Source organism: Triticum urartu, chromosome 7A (genome assembly GCF_056163025.1).
Source record: "Triticum urartu cultivar PI428250 chromosome 7A, HENAU_Tu73, whole genome shotgun sequence".
In the NCBI taxonomy this organism is placed as follows: Eukaryota; Viridiplantae; Streptophyta; class Magnoliopsida; order Poales; family Poaceae; genus Triticum; species Triticum urartu.
This window is the reverse complement of record NC_141879.1, coordinates 19,980,411-19,987,612: the sequence shown is the minus strand read 5'-3', so window position 1 is coordinate 19,987,612 and position 7,202 is coordinate 19,980,411. Positions and strand designations below refer to the sequence as shown.

At 46.1% G+C, this 7,202-nt stretch overlaps 1 long non-coding RNA gene across 1 annotated transcript; it reads left to right on the top strand.

The window, feature by feature from the left end:
- Positions 1 to 822: 822 nt before the first annotated feature.
- Positions 823 to 2,089, top strand: LOC125526446 (uncharacterized). The gene is made up of 3 exons (XR_007291681.2): positions 823 to 981; positions 1,074 to 1,312; positions 1,884 to 2,089. It is a non-coding gene; the product is annotated as an uncharacterized LOC125526446 (long non-coding RNA).
- Positions 2,090 to 7,202: the final 5,113 nt, after the last annotated feature.

Sequence of the window (7,202 nt, the reverse complement as noted above, 5' to 3'; positions counted from 1 at the left end):
TTACGACATCATTTCCCCATTCATGTTCGAGGTAATCAGTTGCTCTTTCCTGCAGGTATTGCATAATTTGAATGTTAATAAACTATAAAGAGCTTAAAATTTTACCGTGAAGATGAGCTGCTCCATATTTGAGTGAGTGCATCTGTTGGTTTCTCTACAACAGTTCTTTTTTTCAAAAAAATGTACGGCAGTTCGTTAGCAGTTATCATTCTTCAACAATTTCTTGTCTCAGATGATATGTGTTTCTGAAAAAAAAAAGATAGAGTACCATTATTAAACTTCCAATTCCTTTCACTTGCTGGATCAACTTTTGATATTCGGTATGGATAATTGGATATCCTGTAGTGGTTGGCAGTTTGGTGGTCACTTGGATCCTACCACTATATATGATACAAAATCAATTGGGCCATTGGATTTTAGAAGCATTTTTTTTCTTACTGCACTCCAAGAATACATGGATGGTATCAGATATAAATTATGTTCTAAAGCAAACGACTTGGATTTCCATTCAGACGAAGAGCCTATTCAATTTTCACTTGTGTTAATGGACGCGGACTAATTGTGCTCGAGCTCAAATGAGCTCGTTATCTACGTCGTCAGTTAGCGCTCGTGGATCTGTGCCAGAGTTCTATACGCGCGCAGGCGGTTCGCGAGAAAATCGAGCGCTGTAGCGAAATACGTATGCGGCAGCGCTGGGTGGTGGGCCATTACTGCGGGGCAGGTTTGACGGATCTGAGGATAGTGCGGACGGCCGTCGGTCTCGCGTGGTGAGCCGTGTGGATCAGAGCCCGCGTCCCCGTCTGATCCATGGACCAGGAAATTCGCTTTCCGTGTAGTGATGGCAGCAGAAACGAATTGAGGGCAGGACCGTGATTCTTCTCGGCTACGACGTGTGTCATTTGGAAGCTGAAGACCCGGGGACGGAGGCAACTGGCGTCGCCGGCATGCCGCCATGGAGTTTCTGGTGCAACTAATTAGCAGGTGCATGGATCTTTGCTTTTTCCAGGGATGCTGCCTCCATTTTGTAGCCCTCTTGTTAGCTGATCTAGAGATGGATTTGTTGCAAGATTCAGATTTAGTCTGCTTGAGGAGGTAGGGGAGCCGGTTCCTGTGGTTGTCAATGTCTCTGCCATGGCGGATCTGCAAGTGGCATTGCAGGCGGAGCGGGAGGCAGCGCAACGGCGGTGGACAGCGGCGAAGCACAAATCTTCTTGGCAAAGGAGGCGGCGGCGAACAGAAGGGAGAGCTCGCCACCAAAGTCGGAGCTGTCGACGGGGAAGATGAATCCCCAAGCACCGGGGTGGAACAAAAGGTTGGTGAAGTAGAAACTTTGACTTCCATCCGATATTCTGTGACTTAGAAAATGGAAGTAGAAATGACTGAATATATCATGCAATTAGAGCAAGTGCGGGTTGCTGTCTGCATTAATAAATTTCCTGCTGTATGTGCCTGTGTTTGCACACTGATTTGTTCTCTGCATTCACAAAATTCAGGAGCCTGTAGTCTCTGAAAGTACGGATGCAGGCTAATTACTCTATATAGTGAAAAGATTTCTGATTTATGTACTGGTGGTTGTAGACTGTTTGCTCCCTGTATTTAGATAATTTTTACTATACGAGAGCCTATGTTTTCAGGCTGGTTGATCTCTGTAGTAAGGAAATTACTAAATTATGTACTGGTGTTTGTAGTATGTTTGGTGTATGCATTTTGAAAATTCATAGATATGCGCCTGTGTTGGTAGGCTGATTGCTCCCTGTGATTAGAAAAAATCATGCTATATTTGCCTTTGTTTTGTATGTTGATGATTGCTTTATAAGTAAGATCGATGAACAAAATCCATCTTCTTACTCTGCATATATATGCATATTTTTTATTTAATAAAGGTGGAGAGGCGTCCCAATGATAGCCACAACAAGTTCAGGAAGAATCTTGGAGCACCTTCTGTCAAGGATTTGAACTTTTGAAGCCATCTCTGTTCTCTTTCGGCTCCGCTTGATGGATGACCAAAAGTAGCTTTATATCCCCATGAAAGTCTCGAATGTTCCAGTAAGTATTGTTCATGTACATTATGAAAATGCTATTCGGTTGAGTCATGTTTTTATTCTGTCAAATGATGATTTTTTTAGTATAGTCGACAGTAAAAAGTTTAAACCCATTAGAGATTATTAAACAAATGTTCACCTGAAAACAGATTGTGAGGGTTTGATTGAGATATGGAAAAGCCACAAGAAGAATCGTGCTTCTGTTCTACCTATTCTCCTTGAAATCCAAGAGCTCAGTGGTTCTTTTTTCTTATTTTCCAGTTCAGCTTTGTAAGGCTTGAGTTAAATTTAGCTGCACATTTAACTGCCAAACATGCTTCTAGCTCCTTGCCGGAGTGTGCGCGGTTCTACTAGGTCCCGGCATCTCTCAACAATTGTATACAGCATGAACTTGCTGTTGTTGGTCAAGTAATATAAGCTATTGCTTCCCCAAAAAACACAGTTGGCTTGCAGGGTAAAGACACCATGCCCATCGCACGTGACTGCCTTTTGTTTCTGAACAATCATAGGTGCAGCACAGCCTTGCAGGACACTGTGCCTGTCACGCGTGACTGCCTAAAAGCCATGAGGGGTTTTGCATAGAACCCTACAGAGAATGTGATTGTACCACAGTAGATACAAGTTTCGACTCCCTCGGAGAGGCGTACAATTTTTACAACATATATTCATGGGAGAATGATTTTGGCATAAGGTATTGGAAGAGCAGATTGAGTGTAGAGAGGACGTATTGCATGCAGGATATCGTCTGCGCATGCTTGGTGAGTACCATGAAAATGTGTCCCCGTATGGTTTGAAACTTTGTTCAGTTTTATCAATGAACTGTCCTATTCCTGAAATGTAAGCCATCGATTTTATCCGTGTGAATCAGATTCCAGTCAAACATATAGTGAAGAGGTGGACAAAGGAAGCCTACTGCCAGCACACCTGGCCCATTATCATAAGGATCAAATGTATAGGAATCCATTCTCGTATTGACACATCAGAATGTACATGCAGAGGTAGCTGAATGTGATTTGGACTGCAGAGAAGGGAAAGTTGTGAGTGCGGATCTGAACTGTTCATTATGTAATTCGAGATACAGTTTTTAGAGTCGTAACTGACGATGATCCATTTCACATGTATTGTTTTGGTGTTGTATTGATCTGCTGTTGTTGCACCGTTGAGCTCCTATGCATGTACTCTCCAAGGGAATGCTATGTGGTTTGTTTTCATGATCTCTGTGTGTGAGCAATCTGAGAGGTGATGAGGTGTGCAGGTCGGTCTATGGATTACTGAAGATTGTTTGTCCTGCCGCATTTTGGTCTGCTTTTGCGATGTCTGCATGGAAAACAATTGTGAAGTGAAACTGTTTTTCATGCTGCAGAACTGGGAGTTACTGAATTTGGATTTGGGTGCAGAGGAATTATTTGTGTACACCGCACTTGACACTTCCAGAGTTTGCCAATGTGTACAAGCAAGAACAGGTGGGAGTAAATGGGCCGATGAAGACGGCGTCCGTTGGTTCAGAACGGTAGGGTAACGGCCTGTATCGTTAAGAAGCGTCCAAGCCGGCAAACGGGTAGCGGAGACGTCACATTAATGCTGGTCAGTAGGTGGGCCACGCCATGCATATATTATTTCGAATACACTGCCATATACCTGGTGCAATGCAAATCTGGAAGCGCTTGGACGGGAAGGATAATGAGACCATCTCAGCTCGGGCTCATAATAGGACTTCTCTGTGTTAATTTCTTAATTTGCATGGAAGATAGCTCATAAATGTGACCTCACAATAAAATTATGGTTGATTACTATGATTCTAAAAAGCTTTGATTGGATGAATATTTTGTTAACTGCTAAATTTCTTAGTCTATTGTTTAAGAGAGCATGATGGACTTGCAAATAACAAACCGCTTTTAGTTGACTTCTTATATATGTTTTTATCAGAACACTGTACAGATGGCGCTCATATATACGCATATACACTCATCCCAATGAAAACACACACAAACCCTACCCCTATGAGCACCTTCTTGAGACTGAGCCATTATATCATCTTGAGATTAAATAATGGATGTGCATGGCGAAAAATCTTATAATACACTCCCTCCGTAATTTAATATAATACTTTTTTACACTGCCATATTGTCAAAAAAACATCTTATATTTTGTTACAGTATGAGTATATTAAATCTTGTTGTCCGTATGCTACAAATTTTTGACATTTTCTGCAGAAATGATACATTTAAATTGCAATCTCTATCATTGAAATTCCTGAAATTCCTAAGTTACAAATACTTCTATCTTTTTTACCTCAGTATACTTATAGAAAATCATATCATCTAAACTTACAAATGAAAGGGCGCAGCAACGCGCGCCATCATGGTCTAGTTGGGTCTAATACCAGGGCAGCCCATCCTGCACGTCGAATACTTACTGAGTAATCACGATGGTCGAAAGTGATCGGTTGAGACGACCAGTGGCAGGACTCCGCGGTGATAGGCCCTTGGGCATATTTTTCTGGGAGTGCCATTTTGTTTCTTCCCTTGATCACGTGTAACGCGTTTACTGTTTTGACTTCTGGTGGAAATTTCTTTTGTTTCCCAGTGTCTTGCTTGAGAGGCTCATCCTCGTCTTCGCTTGGTGTATCCTCCCCCTTGTGTACGGCGTTGAGCTTGCCGGACTGCTTGAAGACCCAACATTCTCTGTGGGTATTATTAGCGGGTTTACCAGGGGTGCTATGGATCTGACATATTTGGTCCAAAATTTTGTTTAGGCTGGACAGTTCGCCTCTGGCGCCTTTAGAGGGCGGCTTTTGCTGACCTGGCCGAGAGCTTTTGAATCCGGCGTTTACTGCCGTGCTCTTCGGGTTGTCTTCTTTATTCCGGCGTTTGTTATTGCGGTTGCACCGTGATTTCCTATTTCCATCTCTAACTTTGATGTACTGGGGTCGCTGGTGTTGCATCTGACTAGCCAGCTATCCTCGCCCGCGCAAAAGCGGGTCATGAGGCTTGTTAATGTTGCCATTGTTCTCAGCTTTTCTTAGCCGAGGTGTCTGGCAAGCCATTCGTCATGGACGCTATGCTTAAAACGCTACCAAGGCTTCGGCGTCCGGACAGTCGACAATTTGGTTCTTTTTAGTAAGAAACCTGTTCCAAAGCTTTCGGGCTGACTCTCCGGGCTGTTGAGTTATATGACTCAAATCATCCGCGTCCGGAGGTCGGACATAAGTCCCTTGAAAATTTGCCCGAAAGGCGTCTTCGAGCTCTTCCCAACTTCCAATGGAGCTTTCGGGGAGGCTCTTAAGCCAGTGCCGAGCTGGCCCTTTGAGTTTGAGGGGTAAATACTTAATGGCGTGGAGATCATCTCCCCGAGCCATGTGAATATGGAGGATATAGTCCTCAATCGAGACCCCCACGGTCTGTTGTTCCATCGTATGCCTCTTTGTTTAGGGTTTGAATCCCTCTGGAAATTCATGGTCCAGCACCTCATCGGTGAAACATAGGCGGTGTGCAGCACCCTGATATCTGGGTGTACCGCGTTGTTCGGATATTTGTTGTGTTGCATCGTATGCTGGAGCACGCTTGCGTGGTCCATAGATGGATCTGGTTTCGCCCTCCTTTTGATGCGAGCCCTCGTGTAGACCGCGTATTGGCTTATGTGCGGTGTTGCTTGCCGCTTTAAGTTGGCCGTGAGGTCGTCTATCCGGCCAGATGGTTGTTTTAATTTTTGGTTGTGGGGGGTCTGAGGCCTCCTCGTCGAATTCAGGTAGAAACTTCCGCTTTGGGTAGCTCTTGGTGGGGCGATTGCCGCCGTACTTCCCTGCTGTGTTGAGTACTTTACTCCATCTAATTTGGAGTGTGTCCTGCGCAGCCTTGAGCCTTTGCTTCTGCTTTTTCAGACTCCTCGCGGTGGCAACAAGCCTTTGGCGGGCATTCTGCTGCTCCGGGTGCTTGTCCAGCGTTATGTCGTCCGGACTATCATCTTTGACAGAATTGGTTTGTCCGGTTTGATTCTCCGTATTGCCGTGGTCCGGCGGTGGTTCGCCCTGCTCCAACGCTGGGTCTGTATGATCGTTATTTTTGCCGAGGCGGGATTTGGGGCGGCGCTTGCGCCGCCGCTTTGACTGCTTCTCGAGGGAACAAGCATCCTTCTGTTCCTCGTCGTCGTCTACTTTTGGTGTGTCCACCATGTATACATCATATGATGAGGTGGACGTCCAGCGCCCTGTGGGCAGTGGTTCCTCTTCGCCTCCCGCATCGTCATCCATACCATCGATGTATTCAGAGTCGAAGTCGAGCATGTCAGTTGAGTCATCGACAGTGGCTATTAAGTGGGTGGTGGGTGGGCGTCAAATTTCTTCGTCGTCCGCATCCCAATCCTGTTGGCCATAATCCGGCCAGGGCTCTCCTGACAAAGAGAGAGACCTTAGTGAATTCAGAATGTCATCGAAGGGCGAGTGCTAAAAGATATCCATGGCGGTGAATTCCATGCTTGGCGCCCAATCGATTGGCCGGGGCGCGGGCGGTTCGGAGTCAGAAAAAGAGTCTGGCACCTTGGGGTCACGGGTTGCGCAGAGGATTAGGCTGGTGTTCAGCTCGACCGTCGTTGAGACTGCAGCCCCTGAGGCGGTGTCTAACCACCCGTCCTCGATTGGAGTAGTTGGCTCCGAGCTAAGGGTCGGAGCAGATGCGGGCGCGGCCTCTGGGGTACTGTTCGGCGGCAGAGTTAGGTCATACCCATCGTGACAGTGCGGCGCGCCCGGCTGTGGCTCGAATCCGTCGAAGATCAAGTCTCCGCAGATGTCGGCGGTGTAGTTCAAACTTCCAAATCTGACCTGATGGCCAGGGGTGTAGCTTTCAATCTGCTCCAGATGGCCAAGTGAATTAGCCCACAGTGCAAAGCCGCCGAATACGAAGATCTGTCCGGGGAGAAAAGTCTCACCCTGGACCGCATCGCTATCGATGATAGTAGGAGCCATCAAGACTAACGGCGATGACACAGAGGAACTCTCAATGAAAGCACCAATGTCGGTGTCAAAACCGGCGGATCTCGGGTAGGGGGTCCCGAACTGTGCGTCTAGGCCGGATGGTAACAGGAGGCAGGGGACACGATGTTTTACCCAGGTTCGGGCCCTCTTGATGGAGGTAAAACACTACGTCCTGCTTGATTGATATTGAT